This window comes from Schistocerca serialis, chromosome 6 (genome assembly GCF_023864345.2).
Source record: "Schistocerca serialis cubense isolate TAMUIC-IGC-003099 chromosome 6, iqSchSeri2.2, whole genome shotgun sequence".
NCBI classification, from domain to species: Eukaryota; Metazoa; Arthropoda; class Insecta; order Orthoptera; family Acrididae; genus Schistocerca; species Schistocerca serialis.
The window spans coordinates 115,758,047-115,785,705 of record NC_064643.1 but is presented as its reverse complement, the minus strand read 5'-3'; the positions used below and the strand labels follow the sequence as shown (position 1 = coordinate 115,785,705).

The following is a 27,659-nucleotide window of genomic DNA, read 5'->3' as shown; positions in this document are numbered from 1 at the left end:
GTCCATAATGGAGCTCACTTTCATTTCATTTGTGAAATAAATGTTTTATTTTAGAGCCACAGTTATTGCAAAAATAGTACATCCAGCTACTTTCTGTGGTTGTAGATTTCCTTTTAGGAAATCGATGTTGATGAACGTACATTTACATTGAGTAGTAGTAGCAGTAGTAGTAGTAGTAGCTTTATTCATCCGTAGATCTTTTTTAGAAGGATATAGGATATGACAAAGTATTTACAAATTTAGATCAATTTAAAATAAGCTAATTCGTATACACATACGTTTACAGACTTCTAGTTAGAGACAATCATTAGATTTACTAAACTGAAGAAACAAAGAACCTATACACCTGCCTAATATCGCGTAAGGCCCTCGTGAGCACGCAGAAGCACCGCAACACGACGTGGTATGCACTCGACTAATGTCTTAAGTAGTGCTGGAGGGAACTGACGCCATGAAACCTACAGGGCTGTCCATAAATCCGTAAGTGTGCGAGGCAGTGGGGATCTCTTCTGAACAGCACGTTGCAAGGCATCCCAGATAAGCTCAGTAATGTTCATGTCTGCAGAGTTTGGTGTCCAGCGGAAACATTTAACCTCAGAAGAGTGTTCCTGGAGCCACTTTGTAGCAGTTGTGGACGTGTGGGGTGTCGCATTGTCCTGCTGGAATTCCCCAAGTCCATCGGAATGCACATTGGATATGAATGGATGCAGGTGATCAGACAGGGTGCTTATGTACGTGTCACCTGTGAGAGTGGTCTAGACGTGCCAGGGGTCTCATATCACCCAAGGTGTCCATGGATTCATGAGGTTGTCTCCATACCTGTACACTCCCATCTGCTCGATACAATTTGAAACGAGACTCATGCGACCAGGCAACATGTTGCCAGTCATCAACAGTCCAATGTCGTAGCTGACGGGCCCAAACGAGGCGTAAACCTTTGTGTCGTACAGTCATCAAGGGTACACGAGTGGGCCTTCGGCTCCGAAAGACCATACCGATGACTTTTCGTTGAGTGGTTCGCACGCGGACACTTGTTGATGGTGGAGCATTGAAATCTTTAGCAATTTGTGGAAGGGTTGCACTTCTGTCACGTTGAACGATTCTTTTCAGTCGTAGTTGGTCCCGTTCTTGCAGGACCTTTTCCGACCGTAGCGATGTCGGAGATTAGATGTTTTACCGGATTCCGGATATTTACGGTACTCTCGTAAAATGGTCGTACGGGAAAATCCCCACTTCATCGCAACTTCTGAGATGCTGTGTCTCATCGCTAGTGCGCCGACTGTAACACCACGTTCAGATTCGCTTAAATCTTGATAACCTGCCATTGTAGCAGCTGAAACCGATTTAACAACTGTTCCAGATTCTTGCTGTCTTATATAGGCTTTGCCTATCGCAGAGCCGTATTCTGACTGTTGCCATATCTCTGTATTTGAATAAGCATGACTACCATGTGTACTGGTATGAAATGAGCGTTTTTTTGTGAAAATGAAACACTAATTTTGAATTGAAAAGTAAAAACATTTTATTCAAAGTACTGGCCATTGCTTTCTATACAATTTGACCACCTTTCTAGCAATTTGTGGACACCACGCCAGTAGAAATGTTCGTCTTTTGAAGCAAACCAATCAGACACCAAATTTTCGACTTCTTCGTAGGAATCGAAGTGTTCCTCAGCCAATGCGTGTCCCATTGATGAAAACAAATGGTAGTCGGAAGGGGCAAGGTATGGTAAATACGGCGGGTGGGGTAGCAGCTCCCAGCCAAGTGTTTTGATTGTATCCTGAACCAGTTTTGCTTTGTGTGCAGGTGCATTGTCGTGTAAAAAAATTACTTTTCCATGTCTTCTGGCCCATTCTGGCCTTTTTCCGATCAATGCATAGTTCAAATTGATCATTTGTTGTCTGTAGCGATCAATATTCACAGTTTCACCGGGTTTTAGAAGCTCATGATACACGACACCTTTCTGATCCCACTAAACACAGAGCATTGCCTTCTTGCCGAATCGGTCTGGTTTTGCAGTCGATGTTGATGGTTGTCCCGGATTAACCGATGATTTTTCCCGTTTAGGATTCTTAAAATTAATCCATTTTTCATCGACAGTAACAATTCGATGCAAAATTGATTTTATTTCATGTCTTTGAAGCAAAATTTGAAAAAAGGTTTTTCGGTTTTCCATCTGTCTTTCATTCAATTCATGTGGCACCCATTTTCCACACTTTTGGATCATTCCCATAGCTTTCAAACGGTCAGAAATTGTTTGTTGTGCAACATTTAGCATTGCTGCCATTTGCTTCTGACTCAAAGTATCATCTTCATCCAATATTGCTTGCAATTCGGCGTCTTCGAACTTTTTTGGAGGTCTTCCACGTTCTTCATTTCTTACATCAAAGTCATTATTTCTGAACCGTTGAAACCATCTTTTGCATGTTGCTTCTGATACAGCATGATCACCATATGCCTCGACAAGCATTCGATGTGACTCTGCAGCACATTTTTTCAAATGAAAACAAAAAATTAATGCTTTCCGCAAATCATCACTTTCTGGTACAAAATTCGATATTGTTAACACGATGAAAACATATGATGTTGTTCGTTCCATGACTTGATGTATACTAAATATCTTTGACAGATGTCATACCAACCAAACAAACAAAAAAATTAAGGCTCGTTCACAACAAATGTTCCCTATCGACACATTTGTATCTTAACGCCCATTTTATACCGGTACACCTGGTATACCAGTTTCCTTGGCACTTCAGTGTAGAACAAATGAAGTTACAGACGGTGTTGAAAACACCGTAGTGCAGTGGTTGGGCCCATCCTTGTTAGACCACGTATCATACAGAGTGTACGTTACATCGCAGTGCGAGAGTTCAGGCATTCACTACTTGATCAAAAGCATGGGGACACCTACTAGTGGATTTTAATATGGGGTGTGTCCACCCTTCGCGTTCATAACGGCTTTAATTCTGCAGCGGGCCCTTTCAGCGTGGTGTCAAAATGTCTGTGGATGAAAGGCAGCCGAAACGTGATGACGCTGTGATCTGGAGCGCAGTCGACATTCGAACTCATCCTAAAGATGTGGCTTTGGGTTCAGGTCGTGACTCTGGGAAGGCCAGTCCATTTCAGGAATGTTACTGTCTACAGCCACTTCCTCACAGATGCTGTTTTATCGCATGGTGCATTGGCATCGCTGATACAAACACTCATCGTATCGGAACGATTCCTCCATTGTACGTGTTGCTCACTGCTGTAAAATGTGTTCATATCCTTCCGCATTTATCGTTTCCTTAAGCTCAATAACGATACCACACACTGACAACAAGAAACACCACCATATAATATCAGCAATTCCTCCATACTTCACTGTGTGCACTACATATGATAGTAGGTAACGCTTTCCAGGGATTCACCAAACGCCAACCTTTCCATCGGATTGCAACTGGGTATAGTTCGGTTCATCACTCCAAATCACTCGTTGCCACTCACCCAGCTCTTTGCACCACCTCAAACATTTCTTAGCACTGACCACAGATTCTCTGTAACTCCCTGTGCACAGTCATTGTGCTTGCTGGATTTTTGACAACATTTTGGAACTCACGAGTGATTCCTCTTGCTGATTTCATGCAATTTTCTGTAACCACCTTCTGCAAAATTCAACAGTCCCTGTACGTGCATACATGAGGTCTTCCTGGTATCGGTTTAGTTGTGATTGTTCCTTTAAGTTTCCACTTTACAATCACACCACTAATAGTCGACATGGCCAGCTGCAGAAGGGTTGAAATACCACTGGTAGATTCGTTACTCAGGTGACGTCCAATGAGTAGTCCGCGTTCAAAGTCACTGAGCTTTTCTGAAAGAAACATTCTGATGATGCTTCTCTATGACAACACAATACTCACCGCTATAATGGCGGGCCTCTCAAGACAATTAATGGCCAACTCCACATCAGATGGAGGTATCCAGGCAGTGTTTCATTATTTCCACTTTCACACACAAAATGTATTTTAAGCAACATGGGTTTAGCAGCCTACACTGGATTAGAGACAACGGCAAAGGTCGAAATAAACCACTCCTGTCGACACGGCGCACGTATTCTTTCATTGCGGCAATCGAACTCGTAGTGGCTGTGCGCACGGCAGTAGAAAACCTTTTTGGTGAGACATGAATTATCGTTGGTCATCGGGGCTCAGTTCAAAATGGAGCTCATCCTCGAAGACAGTTCTACTCTAGTCAATGAGATTCCAAGCGAAAGACGTGTCTGGAGATGCACGGACAGTGGCGGGATACCAGCCTGCCATACGGCCCGACAATCAGGACCGATGGAATGGGGTGCCATTTCTTTTCATAGCAGAAGTCCTTTGTTACCCTTACAGCACATCAGTTTCTCGACAGTACTCTATATCCCATTCTGATAAATGGGACTGATGTCTTTGGTGCCACATCTTTTCAATGCAGTTCAACTTTCTTTGTCATCCTTGTCACCCTTAAGGCACAGTGCTATGTTGATGATGTTCTGTGTCCCATACCAACAGCCAGGACTGATTGTCTGGGGTCCTGTTGTTATTCAAAGCAGGACCCCTTTGTTTGTCATTGGTGACACCCTTACAGCGCAGCAGTTCATCGATAATACTCTACTCTACATCCCATTCAGTTAAGAAGGACTGATGTCCTCAAGTGCCATTTATTTTCACATCAGAACCCTTTTATTTGGCATCCATGGCACCGTTATAGCACTGTGGTGATTCAGTGATATTCTATGCCCCATTTCGACAACTAGGACTCATGATCTGGGGTGCCACATGGCTATAGTTTCTACTCCTCATCTCCGTGCATGCTAAACCCTCTACCTTGGCCGGCGAGGTAGCCGGATCTCTTTCTAACTGAGAACATTTTGAGCATTATGTGCAAGTTCCACCAACCAGCTCTGGATTTTGTCGATGTAACTCGCCAATTGGGCAGAAACTGGTATGATATCCCACAGGTGATCATTCAACAACTCTCTCAATATATGTCAAGCCGAATAACATCTTGCATAAGGACCAGGAGAGGATCAACGTCTTAATCATGACTTGATCGATTTGTGAAGCTCCTTCTCTTGAATAAATCATCCAATTTTTCTGAAATTGTAACCAATCATACGTACATCACATCTACTTATTTCCCTCCCATTTGGAGAAGTCCTTCATGGTGAGGATTCTTTTTTTCTTAATGTATTATCAGTAGTCTGTAGGACTGTGATATGATTAAACATGTTACCAGTAATTTTTTTAAATAATAGCGTTCTATGTGACACAGTTTCGTGACATTTACAACTTGTAAAAGAATGTATGATCATCATCTTCCTCACACAGTCCAGTCAATACTCACATACTTTGTATTATGCATCTACGACAGTAAAATTGAGTCATATCCATCACATATGCTTCAATATCTCATAAAAATCCCTTCTCCGAGTTGTATGTAGTACCCATAATGGAACTGTGTCAGTGGTCATACACAAAGCACCGGCAGCCTGAAATCTTCCAGTTTCTAGGAGTTCCGAAGAATATTGAGGTGCAGGATGGAGACAAGCAAATGTAGCTAGGGAGGGGAGAGGTGCAGAGTACGTTCGTTTTGTAACAAGTGCCTGACCCCATCACGGACAGTTAGCATTGTTTGCTGAGGAGGAATTGTACGCTCGCATTGCACTGACCATTGCTTCATCATTCTGTTAATAATAAAAAACTGGGGAGAGACTTAAAGTTATTAGAAATATACACTACCAGTTCACTCATCAGTTTGTAGTTTAATTAAAAGATCCCACAAAAACAAAATATTATTTATCTTTGATCGCTTTAAAAATAAACGTGTTGAAAGAAATTTTTATTTCATTCTAAAGCATAGTTATGTGCTAATGTTGTTGATTTTGAGGGGACCGGGGGGTGCAGGGATGGGAGATACTACCTAATATTTGATTGCATTCTGGGGTAATGGTCTCAGAAATGTTGGGGACCACTGCTATAGGCGGCAAATCACTAAGTCGTAAAATACCTAGAAGTAACTTAGAATGGAAAGACCACATAAAACAAATGGTAGGAAAAGTATAAGAGTGAGATCCATTGGGAGAGACGCAGGAAAATATAATTCTTCCACTAAAGAAATTGATTTCAGAAGACTCATTCCACCGATTCTTGGACGTTGTTCATCAGTCTGGGACTAAATGGTTCAAATGGCTCTGAGCACTATGGGACTTAACATCTGAGGTCATCAGTCCCCTACAACTTAGAAGTACTTAAATGTAACTGACCTAAGGACATCACACACATCCATGCCCGAGGCAGGATTCGAACCTGCGACTAGTGGTCGCTCGGTTCCAGACTGAAGCGCCTAGAACAGATCGGCCACACCGGCTGGCAGTCTCGGACACTACCAAATAGGATTAACATACGAGGTTAGAGAAGATGCAACTAAAAGCAGTGCGTTTCGTAGCGTAATCATTTACTCAGGGCACTACGGAGGTCCCCAACAAACTGCAAAAGAGGCGTTGTGCATCACGGAGAAGTTTACTATACAAATTTCTAGAGTGTACGTCCTGCTAATAGTGGAGCAAGCTATTGCTTCCTCCCTCATATGTCTCGCGAAAAGACTACGATGAGAAAATCAGAGGAATTAGATGTCACACGAACCTCTACCGACAATGATTGTCCCCATGCACCATTCGTGAATAGAACAGGAAAGGAAAGAACAGATATTGGTGCCAGAGGTCCTCTCCGCCACACACTGTAGTGTTAACGTAGATACACCTATCAGTCAGTATCTTATGACCACTACCTAATAGCCGGTATTTCAACCTTTGGCACGGATACCAGCGGCAACGCGTCGTGACATGGAAGCAATGAGGCCTTGTAAGGTAGCTGGAGGGAACCAGGCAACCTAATTTCCGTAAATTTGGGGGAGAGGGGCGATGAGCTTTGACGCCATGTTCAATCGGATCCCAGATGTGTCTGATCGCCTTCAGATCTGGCGAATTTTGGGGCCATCACATGAACTGGCACTCGCCACTGTGTTCCTCGAACCACCCCACACACTGCTGGCCTTGTGACATGGCGCATTATCTTGTTGAAAAACACCACTGACGTCGGGAAACGTGATCGTCATGAAGGGGTGTACGTGGTCCGCAACCAGTGTATGATACTTCTTGGCCGTCACGGTGCCTTCTACGAGCTCCCCTGGGCTCATCGATGCTCACGTGAGCGTTGCCCAGAGCACAATGAAGCCGCCACCAGTACAGAGGTTAAGGAGCAGTTCCCCTGGAAGACGAAGGATTCGCGCCCTCCCAAAGGTATGGTGAAGGTATCGCGATTCGTCAGACCATGTAACGTCTGCCATTGCGCCAACTTCCAGTGCCAGTGGTCACGTGCCCATTTCAGAAGTAGTTGACGATGTCGTGGTGTTAACATTGGCACCTTCGGCTGCTCTGCCCAGCAATAAACTCTGATGCGGCACCTCTCGAGTACCCGACAAGTCGTGCAGTTTCCGAAACGCTAGTGCCGAGCGACTGGGCCGTCACGATCTGCCCTCGGTCATATGTCGCGCACCTTTCCATTCTACACGCGGACTGCACTCCCATTTATATTACATGTACCATGCGTGTGTGATTAGCAGCCATTCGCCGCCAGGAGAAGCTGCTGTCGCCTGTACTGATTTATATCGACAGTAGGTCGGTGGTGGTCATAATGTTCTGGCTGATCATTGAACAGAGCAGATGTAGCGAGGAAGAAGGATAATACATTACACTGAATAGTCTAGCAACACAAGTACACTACTGGCCATTGAAAATGCTACACCACTAAGATAACGGGCTACACACGCGAAATTTAACCGACAGGACGAAGGTACTGTGATATGCAAATGATTAGCTTTTCAGAACATTCACACGTGGCTCGCGCCGGTGGCAACACCTACAAAGTGCTGACATGAGGAAAGTTTCCAACCGATTTCTCATACGCAAACAGCAGTTGACCGGCGTTGCCTGGTGAAACATTGTGATGCCTCGTGTAAGGAGGAGAAATGCGTACCATCACGTTTCCGACTCTGATAAAGGTCGGATTGTAGCATATGGCGATTGCGGTTTATCGTATCGCGACATTGCTGCTCGCGTTGGTCGAGATCCAATGACTGTTAGCAGAATATGTAATCGGTGGGTTCAGGAGGGTAATACGGAACGCCATGGTGGATCCCAACGGCCTCGTATCGCTAGCATGACAGGCATCTTGCCCGCATGGCTGTAACGGATCGTGCAGCCACGTCTCGATCCCTGAGTCAACAGATGGGGACGTTTGCATGACAACATCCATCTGCACGAACAGTTCGACGACGTTTGTAGCAGCATGGACTATCAGCTCTGAGACCATGGCTGCGGATACACTTGACGCTGCATCACAGACAGGAGCGCCTGCGATGGTGTACTCAACGACGATCCTGGGTGCACGAATGGCAAAACGTCATTTTTTCGGATGAATCCAGGTTCTGTTTACAGCATCATGATGGTCGTATCCGTGTTTGGCGACATCGCGGTGAACGCACATTGGGAGGGTGTATTCGTCATCGCCATACTGGCGTATCACCCGGCGTGATGGTATGGGGTGCCATTGGTTACACGTCTCGGTCACCTCTTGTTCGCATTGACGGCACTTTGAACAGTGGACGTTACGTTTCAGATATGTTACGACCCGTGGCTCTACCCTTCATTCGATCCCTGCGAAACCCCACATTTCAGCAGGATAATGCACGACCGCATGTTGCAGGTCATGTACGGGCCTTTCTGGATACAGAAAATGTTCGACTGCTGCCCTGGCGAGCACATTCTCCAGATCTCTAACCAATCGAAAACATCTGGTCAATGATGGCCGAGCAAGTTGCTCGTCACAATACGCCAGTCTCTACTCTTGAACTGTGGTATCGTGTTGAAACTGCATGGGCAGCTGTACCTGTACACGCCATCCAAGCTCTGACTCAATGCCCAGGCGTATCAAGGCCGTTATTACGGCCAGAGGTGGTTGTTCTAGGTACTGATTTGGCTCAAATGGCTCTGAGCACTATGGGACTCAACTGCTGTGGTTATCTGTCCCCTAGAACTTAGAACTACTTAAACCTAACGAACCTAAGGACATCACACACATCCATGCCCGAGGCAGGATTCGAACCTGCGACCGTAGCAGTCTCACGGTTCCGGACTGCGCGCCTAGAACCGCGAGACCACCGCGGCCGGCTGGTACTGATTTCTCAGGATCTATGCACCCAAATTGCGTGAAAATGTAATCACATGTCAGTTCTGGTATAAAGTATTTGTCCAATGAATACCCGTTTATCATCTGCATTTCTTCTTGGTGTAGCAATTTTAATGGCCAGTAGTGTATTTCATAAAACACGATAAGACTTTTGTAAATATGGAAATAACGTAAAACTGTAGTATTGTAGCTTATCGAGATTGTCGGAGCCGGTGCCTCGAAGGTTCCTGCGGGCACATCGAGCCGAGCTTTAAACTTCGCCACCAGCGAGAAACCTCCAGGCCGCCAATGAAGAATCCAAGACGGTGTTATATGCGCGGGCACCTGAGCACCAGTCTTCTAGTCGAGATTACTTCCGTGTCGCTGTTTAGTGCCGAACGTTACACCGAGTTCTTGATAGCTACCGGCAAACATTCGGTGTACACAGGCGCTCGCCCATATCGGCCCTCTGCTCATAGCTAACCACGGCTGCCGCAACTTGTATACATTGCAGCTGAGTACAATATACTTATTTGAAGTGGACTTGTGTCAACTAATCTTTTGCTTTCCTGTACAGGTTTCTACGGCGACAGATCTTTTGGCCATCATTAGCAACGTGGACTCCTAGGAACATAACGGCTGCCGACTCGCTTCATAACAAAAACGTATGGGAAAAGCTCGTATCGTGGTTGCATTTCCTTCGGTGTTATTTTGTGGAGAGCTAGTGATGCAGTCCATCCGTCTTCTGGTATGATATGTCGTCAAGTGCGCTAATTTTTCCTGAGAATGTACTCCAGTGGACTCTAACCTCTGTTGCTGGAATGGTTTGGTATGCATAAAGCTTAAGTGGCTGTTAGGTTATTAGGTTAGCTAACTTACAGTGTAGCCTCTCCGTTGCGGAGGCAGGTAAGTTAACACTGAAGTCGCCCCCGGTGAAAATAAGTGGATTTTGCCAAGAAATAACATCTGTAATATAATAGAATCATCACCGAATCGTGCGAAATGTAACGCTGCACAAGTATGTAGGGTATGCAAGGAGGAATGGGCAATATTCAGTCACATGGGGAATGCTCATTCGAAGAAACGAAAGTCTAGTAAACATGGGCTCTGAAGTGCATACCTTAAGAAGTATGAGCACTTCTTCATCTTCGTTGCCGAGTATCAAATCTCTTCTACTGCAAGATCTTTGCTTACCATGTTTTGAGAGGCGGTAGCATGGTTCGAAACAAGAAGAAAAAGTCTAGTAAGAACTTTAGAAGTGCTTACCTCAAGAAAAATATTGAATAGCCAATGAAGTGATAACGTTTTAAGAGTCGGGGCATGGAACGTCACAATCTTGAACGTGGTAGGGAAGCTGGAAAATCTTAAAAGTTAAATAGAAAGACTCAGTCTAGACGTAATAGTGAAATGGAAAGAAGATAAGGATGTCTTGTCAGATGAGTACAGGTAATATCAACGGCAGTAGAAAATGATATAACGGGAGTAGGATTTGTTATGAATATTGTAAGTGGGCTGCTTCTGTGTTGTCAGCGCTGTGTAGCGCTTTGCATTGGATCCCTGAGTGCGCTTTCTTTGTAAGAGACTCTGTGGCTGGCTGGACTCGTTGTTGGAAGCTAATCGCCAGTAGTGTTGGGCAGTTAGAAGTTAGTCGCCAACAGTGATGGAAGTACTGTTGGGCAGTTGGAGGTGAAGAGCCAGCAGTGATGGATGTTAAATGTGAGAAGTTAGTATTGATGGAGGGCAAAGGTCTTAAGTGTTAGCGTAGGCTAGCGATCTGTTCATGTTCGACTTGGAAACTGAATATTATTCATGATTATATATCTTTGTACTAGATGTCAATGACGATTTATATCCGTGTTTGAACTGGATTTCACATTATTGAGGTAAAAATAAATACATTATTTGGTTTGCAACAAAATCTTTCATTTGTTAACCACGTGCCTATTAGTAGTTAGTGGCTTTAGCAGTTAGAATCTTTTATTTAGCTGGCAGTATTGACGCTCGCTGTATTGCAGTAGTTCGCGTAATGAAGATTTTTGTGAGGTAAGTGCTTAATGAAATGTATAGGTTATTGTTAGGATTTCTTTTTAGTCAGGGCCATTCTTTTGGTAGCTGTCAGATCGCGTTACCGTTGTATATTGAGAGTAATTAATGAATACGAAAAGTGTGAGTTCTGTTTGCCAGGGAAAATTCAGTAGGTCAGTGTCGTAAGATTGGAGACTAGCAAAGTGACACTTCCATTGAATTTCATTCAGCAGTTTAAGCAAATATTTTATTAAGAAGTTTCAATACGAAGATAGGGCAGAGAGTGTGTTTCTGTGAACAGTTCAGTGATAGGGTCGCTCTTACCGGAATCGACAGCATACCAACACCGACAACGACAGTTCAGGCATACATGCCGACGTCGCAAGTTGAAGATGAAGAGGTAGAGAAAGTATATAATGATATTGAAACCGTAATACAGTACGTAAAGGGAACTGAAAATCCAATAGTCATGGGGGACTTGAATGCATTTGTAGGGGAAGGAGCAGAAGAAATGGTTACAGGAGAAGATGTTCTTGGGACAAGGAATGAGAGATGGGAAAGACTATTTGAGTTCTGTAATAAATTTCGGCTAGTAATAGCGAATACTCTGTTCAAAAATCACAAGAGGAGGTGGTTTACTTGGAACAGGCCGGGTGATACGGCGAGATTTCCGTGAGATTACATCATAGTCAGACAGAGATCTCGAAATCAGATTCTGCATAGTAAGGCGTACCCAGGAGCAGACATAGACTCAGACCAAAATGTAGTAGTAATAAAGAATAGGTTGAAGTTTAAGAGATTAGTCAGGAAGAATCAATACGCAAAGAAGTGGAGTACAGAATTATGAGGTAATACGCTTGAAGTTGTCATAGATACAGCAATACGGAATAGCTCAGTAGGCTGTACAGTTGAAAAGGAATGGACATCTCTAAAATGGGCCATCACAGAAGTTGGAAAGAAAAACTTAGGTACAAAGAAGGTAACTGCTAAGAAACCATGTATAACATAAGAAATACTCCAGTTGATCGATGGAAGAAGAAAGTACAAAAATGTTCAGGGAAATTCAACAATACAGAAATACAAGTCTCTGAAGAATGAGATAAACAGGAAGTGCAGGGAAGCTAAGACGGAATGGCTGCATGCAAAATGTGAAGAAATCGAAAAAGCAATGACTGTCGGAAGGACGGACTCTTCTTCTTTTAGTGTTCAACCCTGAGGTTGGTTCGCAGCAGAGCGCCGTTTCTCCCTTCTGTCTGCCTTCCTCTTCATTTATAGTTATGTGTTACATCCAACGTTATTCATGATCTGTTGCATGTATGATATCCTTGGTCGCCCCCGCCGATTCCTTCCCTCACTAGCTCCTCCTGCTATTGTTCCAATCATGTTGTTGTGTCGTAGGATGCGCCCTACAAGTTTGTCTCTTCGCGTTTGTATGTGCCTCCACAGAGATCTGGTTTCTCATACTTTTCTAAGCACCTCTTCATTTGCTACTTTGTCTCTCCAACTGATCTTCGTCATCTTTCTATAGCACCACATCTCCAGGGCCTCTAGCCGTCTTCTCTCTTTTCTTCCAGTTGTCCAAATTTCACAGCCGTATAGGGCCACACTCCAAACGAAACCTTTCATGATACGTTTCCTTATTTTCAGACATGTTGTTGCTGGTGAGTAAGTTCCTTCTCCGACTAAATGCACTTTTGGCCTTTTGTATTCTGCTCGCAGTTTCTTTCCGGCTTCTACCATCCTTTGTGATTTTGCTTCCCAGGGAAGTAAATTCCTCTATCACTTCCAGCTCCTCTCTTCCAATTCTCATTCTCAGAGGTTCAGGAGCACCTGTACTGCATACCATCACTTTAGTCTTTTTCTTGTTTATTCTCATTCCATACTGCTTGCATAGAATTTTTTCCACTGTTCTGGGGACTTCCTCTAGATCTTCTTTTGTTTCCGTGACTATAGCAGTATCATCTGCATCACGTATCATGTCTACCTTCTGCAGATTAATATTGATCCACAGCATATAGGAAAGTCAAAACAGCCTTCGGTAAAATTAAAAGCATGGGTACAACGGGAATTCTACTGTTACATTCTGAGGAGAGAGCGGATAAGAGGAAAGAGTACATTGAAGGCCTCTGTGAGGGGGAGGATTTGTCTGATGTGAAAGAAGAAGAAACAGGAGTCGATTTAGAAGTGACATGGAATCCAGTATTAGTATCAGAATTTAAGAGAGCTTTGGACGACTTAAGATTAAATAAGGCAAAAGGGATAGATAACATTCTACCAGAATTTCTCAAATCATTGGGGGAAATAGCAACAAAACGACTATTCGCATTGGTTTGTAGAATGTATGAATCTGGCGACGTATCGTCTAACTTTCGCAAAAATATCGTCCATTCAATTCCGAAGACAGCAAGAACTGGCAAGTGCGAGAGTTATCGCACGGTCAGTTTAACAGCTCTTGCATCTAAATTGCTGACAAGAATTATATTCAGAAGAATGGAAAAGAAAATTGAGAGTGTTAGATGACGGTCATTTTGGCTTACGAAAGGTAAAGGCAACAGAGGGGCGATTATGACATTGCGGTCGATAATGGAAGCACGACTAAAGACAAATCAAGACACGTTCATAGGATCTGTGGACCTGGAAAAAGCGTTCGACGATGTAAAATGGTGCAAGATGTTAGAAATTCTGAGAAAAGTAGGGGTAAGCTGTAGGGAGAGACGGGTAATATACAACATGTACAAGAGCCAAGAGAGAATAATAAGAGTGGACGACGAAGAATGAAGTGTTTGGAGTAAAATGGGTGTAAGACAGGGAAGCAATCTTTCGCCTCCACTGTTCCATCTGTTCATCGAAGACGCAACGATGGAAATAAGAGAAAGTTTCACTCGTAGAATAAAAGTTCAAGGCGAAAGGATAACAATGACACGATTTGGTGATGATATTGCTGTCCTGAGTGAAACTAAAGGAGAAGTCTAATAAGTACAGAATATGGACTGAGAGTAAATCGCAGACAGACGAAAGTAGCAAAATAAGAACAGCGAGAAGCTCAACATCAGGACTGATGCTCACGAAGCAGATGAAGTTGAGGTGTTCTGCTGCCCAGGCAGCAAAATAATCACTGACGGCGAGAGTAAGGAGGACATCATAAGCAGACTATCACTGGCAAAAAGGGCAAGGGAAGTGTACTAGTATCAAACATAGGCCTTAATTTGCGGAAGAAATTTGTGAGAATGTGCGTTTGGAGCACAGCTTTGTAAGGTAGTGTGACATGGACTGTGGGACAACCGGAGCAGAAGAGAATCGAAGCATTTGAGATGTGGTGCTACAGACGAATGTTGAAAATTAGGTGGAATAATAAGGAAAGGAATGAGGAGGTTCTGCTCAGTATCGGAGAGGTAAGGAATATATGGAAAAGATTGACAAGAAGAAGGAACGGGATGATAGGACATCTGTTAAGACATCAGGAAAAACTTCCATGGTAGAGGGCAAAAACAGTAGAGGAAGACAGAGATTGGAATATTGGAACATATCCAGCAAATAATTGAGGACAAGTTGCAAGTGCTGAAGAGGCTGACACAGGAGAAGAATTCCTGGCGGGCCGCATCAAATCATTCAGAAGACTGATGACTCAAAAAAACTCAAGAGCTATTAGCACTTGTGAATCTTCGCTACTGTGAAACGCATCCCTGGCATTATCACATATCTTTACAGCGTCGGCATGTTAATCTGGATTTGGCAATGCTAACGATGGGGGGTGATCCTTCGTGACACCCCCTCCCCCCAACCCCTCCCCCCGAAAGTCACCCTTCTCCCACCCTCGGAACTGAGTTTGTTTGCTCCACCTGTCTGCGTCTAGTGTGATCCCATGTGAATTAGCGAGAATGTTTTGGAAATGTTTGAGACTCGTGGGACTGACGAGAGACGTGGGTACCAGCCCTTTATTGTCCTACTCGGATGTGGAAAACCGTCTAAAAACCACATCCAGACTGCCTGGCACCCTTCGTCAATAATCAACCTGACGGATTCGATCCACCAACAGCACGTCTGCCCGATCCCGGAAGAGGCGTGCTAACGCGGGCGGTTCAGTTATGTAAGATTTAGTGTTGATTCTTAATTGAGTCATACGCTTGTATGTTTCCTCGTACGTTTCTACTGAATCACCAGTTATAGGAATATGAAGTAGTTAGTGTTGGTTAGACGCCATCGACTCTTTTCTTTGTCACACTAACTTAAAATTTCGGAGAGAGATATCAAGTCGTGAAAGAGAGACAGATGACTTTACAACCGTTGTTTGGGTGCTGCGCGCTGGGTGTTGTTACAAGAGAGGAATGCGATGGTACCGCCACGTTTGTTTTGCGACGTCGCAGATAAGCCGAGTCCACAGAGACTCACACACGTTACTTGGCTTTAGGCAGATAATGCCGGATTAACACAGGGCGGGGAGCAGTCCACGTGTACAGCTGGTATAAGTTAACTGCATACAAAATATGTTTACGTTGCAGCGGAAGGCATTACTCACGGCCGGTGTGACATGCCATTCACTCGTGCGCCACCCAGAAACACTGGCGCTACCTGAACCTTGATGTCAAGGAAATGTGGGTGATAAGACACACGCGTTAAGGTGTAAACAGTGTGAGGCAAGGCGCTGTTACCAGCGAGAGGACTACCAAGGGTTAATCGTATCCTATTCAGTCTGTTTCTCGCGGAGTTGACCTCAAAACGGAATGCAATTTACAAAAAATTGAATAAACAGAAACAATATCTCGTGTGCGAGATTTACACAACAAATACAAGGATTGAACAAAATAATGTTGACACCCTCTTACGAGCTCTCCATTTCTAAAAATGCTCAGACTTAACTACAACGCACTGATGTTTGTGGCACCAGTACGCCCGTGATAATAGTTTTGTGGTGGTGCATTGTTCTACCACCATGACGGAGTATGTCATAATCGTATAGGGGCTATATAGGAATAAGACTCACAGTGAACAAGAAAATAGGAATTTTAGTGAACTGCTATGAACAACGTCCATATCTCTGAGTCGCCAGCGTGGAAGGCTGCCATACAGAGGGCCCTAGTTCAGTTCCCGGTACTAACAGGGATTTTTTCTTGGTGAGAGGACTGTCACGTGGTTTACTCAGCCTTTTGATGCCAACTGAAGAGCTGCTTCAATGAGAAGTAGCGGCTCCACGGTTTCGAAAGTCGGATAAATGGCAGGGAGAGTGGTGTGCTGGTCACATGCCTCTCCATGTCTCATCTGCATTACGCCGCAAGGCAGAGGATGACGCGGCGGCTGGTCAACATGCCTTAAGCTTTCAAGGCCTAGACGAGGAGCTCTTGTAAAAGTACATCATGAACAGTGCAACGAAATGATTATAATGTTGTTGTTGTTGTTCTTGTTGTGGTCTTCAATCCGAAGACTGTATTGGTGCAGCTCTCCGACCTACTGTATCCTATGCAACATCTCTTCATCTCCAAATAACTATTGCAAGCTACATCCTTCGGAACCCGCTTTCTGTCTTCATCTCTTGGTCTTCCTGTACGATTTTTACCCCCAGACGTCCCTCCAGTACTAAATTGGTGATCCCTAATGTGTTCTGCCGACCGATCCCCTCTTCTAGTCAGGTTGTGCCACAAATTTCATTTCTCCCCAATTCTATTTAGCATCTCCTCATTAGTTACGTGATCTATTCACCTAATATTCAGCATTCTTCTGTAGTACCACATTTGAAAAGCTTCTGTCCTGTACTTGTCTAAACTGTTTTTCTTCCATGCATCACTTACGTACCTGGCTACACTCCTTACAAATACTTTCAGAAAAGACTTCCTGGCACCTAAATCTGTATTAGATATTAAGAAATTTGCCTTGTTCAGAAACGCATCTCTTACAGTTGACAGTCTACATTATATGTCCTCTCTACTTCGGCAGTCATCAGTTATTTTGCTCCAAACAGCAAAACTCGTTTACTGCTTTAGTATATGGTTTGCTAATCTAATTCGCTCTGCATCACATGATTTAATAGCGAAGATAATCACAAAGCTACGAGTCAGCACAGTAACGTAAGTGTAAATGTCTCTGGCTTTGCAGATCATGCAGTGACTAAAAAAACATATCACAAGATAAAATAACTTATTCAGTACATTAATGGTCACAAAAGTTTAACTGCGATTATGGAATGATATTCAATTGTAGCAAAAGTAAAATAAGTAAATATAACACAAGGGTATGCACTTGGGGAATGAGTGAAAGGAGAAGCCACCTGGAAGAATTTTACACAGAGTACAATAATCATTGCAAACACTTGGCTTAAGGTGTCATGAAAGAAGGTTGCAGATGTGGAAAAGATCTGGGGACACTGAAAAGTTTCAGACAGGATATAAAACGGCAAAGTAAAGATTCAGAAGGCAGATTTTAAACTATAGAACATTTCCAGGTGCAAAAGTGGACTCTGATCATAATTCATTACATATGAAAATGCAGACTAAAGCTGAAGAAATTGCAATAAGTTACGAACTTTTTCAGCAGTGTACGCGAGAGAGTAGGAACAGTTGAGAAGGAACTGAGACAGATATTATTCAGTCTGTACACTGAGCGAGCAGAGAAGGAAGCCATGGTGAAATTTGAAAAAGGTACTTTGATACGTTCATTATTAATATAATTTCTGCTGTTCCTCATTGTCTCCGTGTTTGTTTGTTTTACTCTAAGTTCACATTTTTGGTCTTTAGACTGTTCGCTCTATTGAACAGATCCCGTAATTATTTCTCACTTCAGTTTCAGTAAAGGTAGCACTGTAATCGCCTAATCTTATTCTTGATATACTTTCACCCTGGATCTCTATCTCGCTCCCTAACCTTTCTTGCATTCTCAACAATGCTTCTTCATCTTACAGGTTGAACAACAAGGAAGAAACACTGCATCCCTGCCTCATGGCCTTTTTAATCTGAGTACTTTTTCTCCTCTTCTTGTATTATCAACGTACCCTCTTACAAACGGTGGTTCACCAATTGATAATTCAAGGGTTAGTCATACTTTCATGATATCATAATTGTTGAACATTTTGCTGTATGTACTTAGTGGCGCAACGAAATGCACAATTAGTGCTTCTGTCGAAAGCATTTGAAAATTTAGAATCAAATAACTACTGTTAACCTGCACCAGAACTTCCCAGAGAAGCATATACTTTAATCAATCCAGCCTATCCAGTGAAACATGCCTAATTACGTTAGACGTGAATTTTCTGGAATGTTTAGCGAATTAAGCTAGACTGTTAAATCGTCTAGTTTCGTTTCTCTGAATTACACCTAAATGTAATTCAAATATAATGTCAATATAGTATAACGAAAATGCCGTGTACGAAGAATGTAAAATCCACTCGTATATTGCCGGTACACTGACCAGCCTGTGGTTATAGGCAGTTTGCCATGCTTGTTTAGCCAAATCCTGGGCTGGCCTTCGGATTTCTCCTCAGAGGGTATAACACATCACAAACGATGAAAAACAAAGTTTTCACAGACAGATGGTGTACACGACTTCCCTTCCTTAGGTTACCTCCACGACTGTCGTGTCAGGATGGCCGTCTGGTCACGATGTTAAACAGTGAAATCAAAATTTGTCAAATCCTGCGAAAGCGAACCGCCCGCTATACGGGATAGAAGTTAAGTAAGAGATGACGAGTATATCACCAACACTAAAAATACCGCAACACCATTAGTTTGTAGGACAATAACCTGCAAAGTACTTTTACACAGAGACATACTGATTCGTAACAGTTCATCTTGCCCACAAATTACACGCTATTCTACCAAACGATAATGATACACATGTTCGATAAAGGCAGGAGGCTCTGAGCACGTTCCGTTGACAGAGGCAGACGCCCTCGGGGACCACAACTCTGGCGCGATATTTTATCAGAGTTATGCCAATCAACCGTGTCGCCTGAATTGCCTAACCCGTTTTCCGTAAACAGTGAATCTCGTTCCTTTCCCACCCCCCCCTCCCCCCCCTCCTCCTCCTCCTCAATACGATAAGCCGCCGACTGAATACCGGCGACACTTGTTAGCTGCACACTATACCACAAGGGGCCACGAACAGTCTCTACCAGTGGACTGTTGACTACAACTGACTCTTATCAGTCTCAGCTCAAGAATTAAATCCGCAATCTTTGTTGTCAGTGCCGAGTGCTGTATGAGATTCTGGTGGTGTACTGATGGCAATGTGCAAAAATGTTTCACACAATACTAATGTTTTCACCATATAATTCTTGTGAAGTACTAGCGATGGTTTTAATGCACTGTCTCCCGTTGCTGTAGATATTGAAGACTTCACACACGTTTCAGGTCTATAATTCGATCTACAGCTGAATTTGGACTATTTTGGAACCCTCTGGCAGATTAAAACGGCACCGCACCGGGACACAAACCCAGAAACTTCCCTATCGCGGGTAGCTCCCTCACCGAATGAGCTATCCAGGCTCGAATCTTCTCACCCCCCCCCTTCCCCTCACCTCCTCGTCTCTCTTCGTCTCCCCCAGTACCATGCTCCTAGTTTCCAAACTTCAGACCAGCACTCCCGCATACATCAAATGATCAAACGTATGTGGCTATGGTCGCAGGTTCGAATCCTGCCTCGGGCATGGATGTGTGCGATGTCCTTAGGTTAGTTAGGTTTAAGTAGTTCTAAATCTAGGGGACTGATGACCACAGATATTAAGTCCCATAGTGCTTAGAGCCATTGGAACTATTTGAAAAGTATGTGGACGCCTGTTACTGGACATTAATATGGGGTGCGTCGACCATTCGCCTTTACGACGGCTACAAGTCTGCTCCGAAAACTTTCAATGAGCCATCTCAAAGATAACGGATGTGTAACGTATACACTTCTTGTGAAATGAACTTTGAAAAGTTCTCAAAAGAATAAAATAATACTGTTCTACGAAGCATTACTACAATACCTGCGAGGTAACAGTAATAATGGGATCACGCCGTAGTGAAACGTAATACATATTCTCTGATCACCCTTCATTTCCCGTTACGGTAATATTTCTCAAGACATTGTTGTACAATTTGATTTTTCGATTCTTCTCCTTCCGTATGATTTTCGTTGCTTGCGTGCAATGACAGCTTTTAAAGGTTACCAAGAGCAGTGTCTCAATGGTTAAGGCGTTTAATTCGTATTCGAATCTCATTCGGACATCCAGTTTCCGCAGTTTTCGAAATCAACTGAGGCGAATGCGTGGTGATTTCTTCAAGAACGCAAAAGTCACAACCATTCCCTTCCCTCTTCTGCTGAGCCAGCGCTCCGTCTCCAGCGACATTTGAAGCCCACAGGACGTTCGAAATGAATTCAGCATGCATGCTACTAACGAGGAAATAACTGAATACAGAGAGAGGTGGAGACAACATGTGAATAGTATGAGTGGTTAGAGACTACCAAAGAAAATCCTGAACCACAACCCGAAAAGGAGAGACACAGGTCGGCCACGGAACGACGTACAGAGACTGTGAAGATGGTGAGCCATATGCCTAATCTCTGTGCGTAAGACTACGACGACGACGATGAATAACATCAGGTTCTTCATTAACATCTCTTTCCTCGAATAAATAAAATGAATGAAAATGAAATACCAATCACATTTCTGGCCACTAAAACTCCATCTAATTATTGTACTTTATAAGCCATCTCGCGCTGTGTGGCAGAGTTATGATGGACATCATTATCATTTAACCCCGTTTCTTCTTCAGTTCACTAACGGATCTCGAATTTCTCTGACTACTGTGATGATCGCCAACCTTCGCAGCACACAGACAGGTTCGATTCCCCATATCGCGAGGGATTTTTCCTTGGTCGAAGGACTGGTATGGGGTTCACTCGGTCTCACGAGGCCCGCTGAGGAGCCACTCGACTGATGAGCAGCGGTTCCAGGGTCAAGAAACCCGATGACGACAGGCGGAGCGGTGTGCTGAGCACATGTTCCTCCATACCGCATCCAACACGGGGGATGACACGGTGGTCCGTCTACGCCCATAACCCAGAGCTTTAATTTACTACCCTGATGATCATTTCGTGAAGTATGCGACTGAGGCAACACTATGTCGCTTGTCTCTTTTCGGTTCGCATGTCATCTCAATTCGACAGTGAATCTCCCCAGCTTTCTCGTAGCTCTGCCAGTGAACTTGGATGAGGATCTTCGTCACGAACTCGTACCTGAAACAAAGCACGCTGCTCGTCTTTGGATCTTCTGCATCTCTTCCATTAACCTTGCTCGGTAAGGGTGCCGCTCTGACGAACAAGAACTCACAATCTAGAAAGAGCGTTCAAAAATTTTTGCACAGTCATCTCTAGTTCTTTTTATTTTTTGCAGGAGGAGAATGAAATTTTTTGTGAACATACTTGGAACATTTAGCTATACATTGAGCCTACTCAATGTAGCCTCCATCAGCTCTGATGCATCTGGCCCATCGTTCTGTCAATGCTTTTCACAATATATAAAAATGACCTAGTAGATAGTGTCGGAAGTTCCATGCGGCTTTTCGCGGATGATGCTGTAGTATACAGAGAAGTTGCAGCATTAGAAAATTGCAGCGAAATGCAGGAAGATCTGCAGCGGATAGGCACTTGGTGCAGGGAGAGGCAACTGACCCTTAACATAGACATATGTAATGTATTGCGAATACATAGAAAGAAGGATCCCTTACTGTATGATTATATGATAGCGGAACAAACACTGGTAGCAGTTACTTCTGTAAAATATCTGCGAGTCTGGGTACGGAACGATTTGAAGTGGAATGATCATATAAAATTAATTGTTGATAAAGCGGGTGCCAGGTTGAGATTCATTGGGAGAGTCCTTAGAAAATGTAGTCCATCAACAAAGCAGGTGGCTTACAAAGCACTCGTTCGACCTATACTTGAGTATTGCTCATCAGTGTGGGATCCGTACCAGGTCGGGTTGACAGAGGAGATAGAGAAGATCGAAAGAAGATCGGCGTGTTTCGTCACAGGGTTATTTGGTAAGCGTGATAGCGTTACGGAGATATTTAGCAAACTCAAGTGGCAGACTCTGCAAGAGAGGCGCTCTGCATCGCGGTGTAGCTCGCTGTCCAGGTTTCGAGAGGGTGCGTTTCTGCATGAGGTATCGAATATATTGCTTCCTCCTACTTATACCTCCCGAGGAGATCACGAATGTAAAATTAGAGAGATTCGAGAGTGCACGGAGGCTTTCCGGCAGTCGTTCTTCCCGCGAACCACAGGCGAGTGGAACAGGAAAGGGAGGTAATGACAGTGGCACGTAGAGTGCTCTCCGCCACTCACCGTTGGGTGGCTTGCGGAGTATAAATGTAGATGTAGGTGTAAATGCACTTTGGTAAAATTCTGGTGATTGTCTTCTACACCATCGCTTGACGCAGGAAATAAGGTTTTCCTCACTATAAAATGCTTTACCGCGCAGGTGGGTCTTCAGACGACCAAAGAGGTAAAAATCAGATGGAGCCAAGTGCGGACTGTAGGGAGGATGAGGAACAATTTTTCAATCCATTTTCCTGATTTTCTCCTGCGTCATAAAGGCTGCATGAAGTTAGACATTGTCATGGTATAGTTTGATGAGCTGAACCTGAAGCTGTGGTCTGTGGGTCTTGATGGCACGTCGCAGCTTGTCCAATGACAAACAGTAACGGTCCCGGTTAATTGGGCAGCCAGGTTCCAAAAAGTCAATGAAAATGACACCACACTGATCACAGAAGAAGGAGGCCATGACCTTTAGGCCTGCTGTTCGCGAAAGTCTTGGTTTCTTCTTCCGAACGGAACCCGGGTGGTGCCACTCCATGGATTGGGTTTTGCTCTCAGGTTGGGACAAAAACTACCATGTTTCATCCTGGGTAATAACACCGTCAAAACACTGTTTCCAGTCTTCAGTAAAGATCTTCATGAGACCCTCGCACACATTCTTCCTCATCGCTTTCATTTCTCTCGTCAATAATCTAGGCAACCAACGTGCACAGATTTTTCTCTACCCTAGTGACTGTACCATTGATACCACACTACTCAATGACAAACGAGTCATTTCAGCAAGCTGTCGTGTCGTCACACATCTCTCATTTTGGATGATTTGATCAATCCTCTCCTTATTCACATCACTCACTGCCGTCGATGGTCTACCGCAAAGTGGATTGTCCAGTAGAGAGACATCACCTTCTTTAAACCTCTGCAACAACCGCTGGGTACTGCTGCGATCCACTGTGTCTTCCCCATAAACAGAGAGTAACCTCCTGTGAATCGATGTGGCAGAATCATCGCCGGTCTTGAAGAGGAACTCCATCACCGACCTTTGTCGCAACCTGACATCTACTTCACGGTCCATTATGGCTCACCTGCAAATAAAATGCTTTTATGTACCAACTTATAGCTAAATGTTCCAAAAAATTTCATTCTCCTCCGGCAAAAAAGTAAAAGAATTACGGACGGCTGTGCATAACCTTTATAACGCCCTTTGTACATCTACTTAACACTGTCCACAATCTACCACACTGCTCATGGTGAAACATACCACTACCGGTCAGTCCCTTTCCTGGTCCATTCACAAACTGAGTGAGTGGAAAACAACTCTTTATGCAGGGTGGCCAGAAACAGTCTGAAAAGCTTGAATGGGTGCTGTGGGGGAGATTGTGCTGACAAATAACTTTTAATAAAAAAAATCGATACGTTGCACTGTTTCCGTGTTATTTAGCACTGAAGATAGGCAATCTGGTCGTTGTGCGCGCAAATTGAAGCACTTGCATATACATAAATCCGGTAAAACATGAGTCATCACTTTTTCAGATGCGCACAACGACCTGAGTGGCTAACTTCAATGCTAAATAATTCAGGAACGGCGCAACGTATCGAATCTTTTTATAAACAATTATTTGTCAGTACTACGTCCGCAGCAGCGCCCTTACAAGCTTTTCAGATTTTTTCTGACCACCCTTTATGTCTCCATTGGAGCCCTAAATTCTCTTGTCTTCACGGCTCTTACGCAAAATGTACATTGACGGCTGCAGAATTGTTCTGCAGTCAATCGTACGTCTGAGTGGGGTACTGTCAAGTGGTGGGGGGGGGGGGGTGCCCCACGGATCAGTGTTGGTGCCGCTCCTGCTCCTTATTAATGTAAATGATATGCCCTCTAGTATTACAGGTAACTCAAAAATATTTGTTTGCTGATGACACTAGCTTGGTAGTAAAGGTTGTTGTGTGCAACATCGGCTCGTTTTCAAATAGTGCAGTTTATGACGTAAGTAGAAAATAAACTACCGCTAAATCACAACAAGACTCAGTTTTTACAGTTTCTAACTCACAATTCAACAATATCTGACTTTTAATTTCACAGAATGGGCACATAATTAGTGAAACTGAACAGTTCAGATTTCAAGGTGTTCAGATCGATAGTGGTTCAAATGGCTCTGAGCACTATGGGACTTAACATCTGAGGTCATCAGTCCCCTAGAACTTAGAACTACGTAAACCTAGATAACCTGAGGACATAACACGCATACATGCCCGAGGTAGGATTCGAACCTGCGACCGTAGCGGTGGCGCGGTTCCAGACTGAAGCACCTAGAACCGCTAGAGCACTCCAACCGGCTCAGGTCGATAGTAAACTGTCGTGGAAAGCCCACGTTCAGGAAAGACTTAATGCTGCCATTTTTACTACTCGAACGGTATCAGAAGTGAGTGATGGTTCGACACGAAAATTAGTCTACGTTGCTTATTTTCATTCGCTTATGACGTATGGTATTATATTTTGGGGTAGCTTTCCCATTCTAAAAGGATTTTTTTTTTTTTTTTTTTTTTTTTTTTTTTGCCGAGAAACGGGCCATTCGGGGAATAAGTAGTGTAATTTCACGAACCTCTTGTCGACCCCTGTTCACGAGTCTGGGTAATTTGACATTGGCCTCTCAATATATATATTCCTTACTGTCGTTTTTTGTTAACAGTATTAGCTTATTCCCAAGAATAAGCAGCTTCCACTCAGTTAATAATCGGCAGAAATCAAACCTGCATTTGGATCGGACTTCTATAACTCTTGTGCAGAAAGGTGTGCAGTATACTTGTACTGCTGCATCCATTTTCAATAATCTACCACTAGAATAAAAAGATCTTATCAGTAATACACACGCTTTCATATCGAAAGAGGAGTTCCTTGAAAAATTAAGCTGATTCATGTTGTATTTTGATTGCGTTTACTTAAACTTATGACCGACTGCGGTGGCCGAGCGGATCTAGGCGCTTCAGTCCGGAACCGCGCAACTGCAGCGGTCGCAGGTTCGAATCCTGCCTCGTGCATGGATGTGTGTGATGTCCTTAGGTTAGTTAGGTTTAAGTAGTTCTAAGTTCTAGGGGACTGATGACCTCATATGTTAAGTCCGATAGTGCTCAGAGCCATTTGAACTATAAACTTATGGCTTGACTTTGCGAGGTGCTGGGGCTAGCAGTGTATTTTACACTAAATTCTTCTAGAATCTTCATATGGAAATGATGCTCTCCGCCCCCCCCCCCCCTCCTTTTCTAACTCCGACTGTTGCTGTTGCACATGGATTAAGAAGAAACGCGACCTGACTGTAATCGACCCTGCAAGTGGAGTTCAAAAATGGCTCTGAGCACTATGGGACTCAACTGCTGAGGTCATTAGTCCCCTAGAACTTAGAACAAGTTAAACCTAACTAACCTAAGGACATGACAAACATCCATGCCCGAGGCAGGATTCGAACCTGCGACCGTAGCGGTCTTACGGTTCCAGACTGCAGCGCCTTTAACCGCACGGCCACTTCGGCCAAGTGGAGTAGAAAAGAGTTTGGCACCTGCAATAATTTAATTTGATAGAAAGTAATTTGATAAAGGAAAGTTTCATTGACGTAGTGGGAAATGAAAGGGTTACTCTACTGATCAACAGAATGAAAGTTCTGTCCAAAATAACAATTTGATTTATTATGACTAAACTCAAAATAATAAACAGAACACATGAAACATTTACAATACATCAAATTGGATACTCAAATAAATGCTGTTAAGGTGAAGTTGTCCATAAACTAGATTGTGACATTTATTACCAAGTGGTATGTGGAGCCAATTCCTTGCAACTCAATCTTAAGAGAAACACCCAGCCAACCCAACATTAATTGCTGCTACAGTAGTGATAACTCAGACAATGAACACCCAAGACAGAACCACGTTAGAAAAGACGGGAACAGGCGCGCTCTGCTGAGCTCTGGTTGTCAGATAACTAAATTCCCTAAACTGCTGGTGCTGCAGACATACTTTGCCAAGCTGTCTTCTTAACAGGAAGGAAACGATCTGGCGTACCGGCTGCGATGGCTGGTTGCTTCGATGTCGCGTCGTGGTGATGATAATATCGCGAGTATAGCCCGAAACAAATTATCCTGGTCTGGTTGTTCCAGACTAAAGACTTTCTAGCAACACAAGTGCGCCTGTGAGGGAGACGAAGAAGGCTCGCCACACAGTCACTGATGGTACAGTGTTTGATTTTAACAAGCGAAGTCACACAGTAACTCCGATACAGTCAACTTTAGTCAAAACTGCTCAAGACGGACAACATAGGCCGCTTGTACGCAGAACGCTCAATTGCCAACTGTACTCGGAAAGTTGCGTTGAAGTCGAAACTTCAGCAACTTTGTCAAACAGTTACAATTAAATGAAAGTATATTAGACAGCCAACGGAAGGCAGGCTGTCCAGAGCAGCGAGAGCTCAGTCTTGTAACCTACTCCGACCCTCTCATGAGTACCCGTACGAGCCGAACACAGAACATTCCCGCCCCCACGACAGTGGCCGTGGTTAAACGAGCAAATCAGCAACGCGAAAACCGGCGGGAAATTCCACTCTATTGCCGAAGCACTACTATTTCGCCAATGGAGATACTTGGCGCCAATTTCTGCCCCAATTTTGCTACGTCACGGAGCTATCCCCAGAGCAACGCAATCACAGTTATGATATTGTAGAAAACGCTGGGATTTGCCCGCCAAGACTGCCTGGGAACACAAGTCATTCCCACGCCTCGCCGGTAGCCCGTCAGAAAGTTTTTTCACTAAGTTTCTTCCAATTAACGGAATCTCTAGCCCCAGCCGCTCCTTCAGGCCTGTTGTGGAAGTGTCGCGCCCGCTCTTATGACAATGTCAGCGTCTGGACAGCATCCACTCGACTCCCTCACACCCATCGGCATAACCCTTTCAAGATCAGTAGAACCCGCCTGTCACCAGAGCACCCGGGTGACGAGAGATGCTGCGTGGGAAGTCCGCGTGTGAAGCAATAGCAACGTTGCACCACATGCAATTACAGAGGAAAATATTCATATCTTCTGAGTTCTCAATACTAGCCTTGTAATGACAATACTCGGC

The 27,659-nt window shown here is 43.9% G+C and overlaps 1 protein-coding gene across 1 annotated transcript in view; it reads left to right on the top strand.

The window, feature by feature from the left end:
* LOC126484673 (putative phosphatidate phosphatase) overlaps positions 1-27,659 on the top strand; it is a 358,366-nt gene that overhangs the window by 200,351 nt on the left and 130,356 nt on the right. The window lies entirely within an intron of this gene.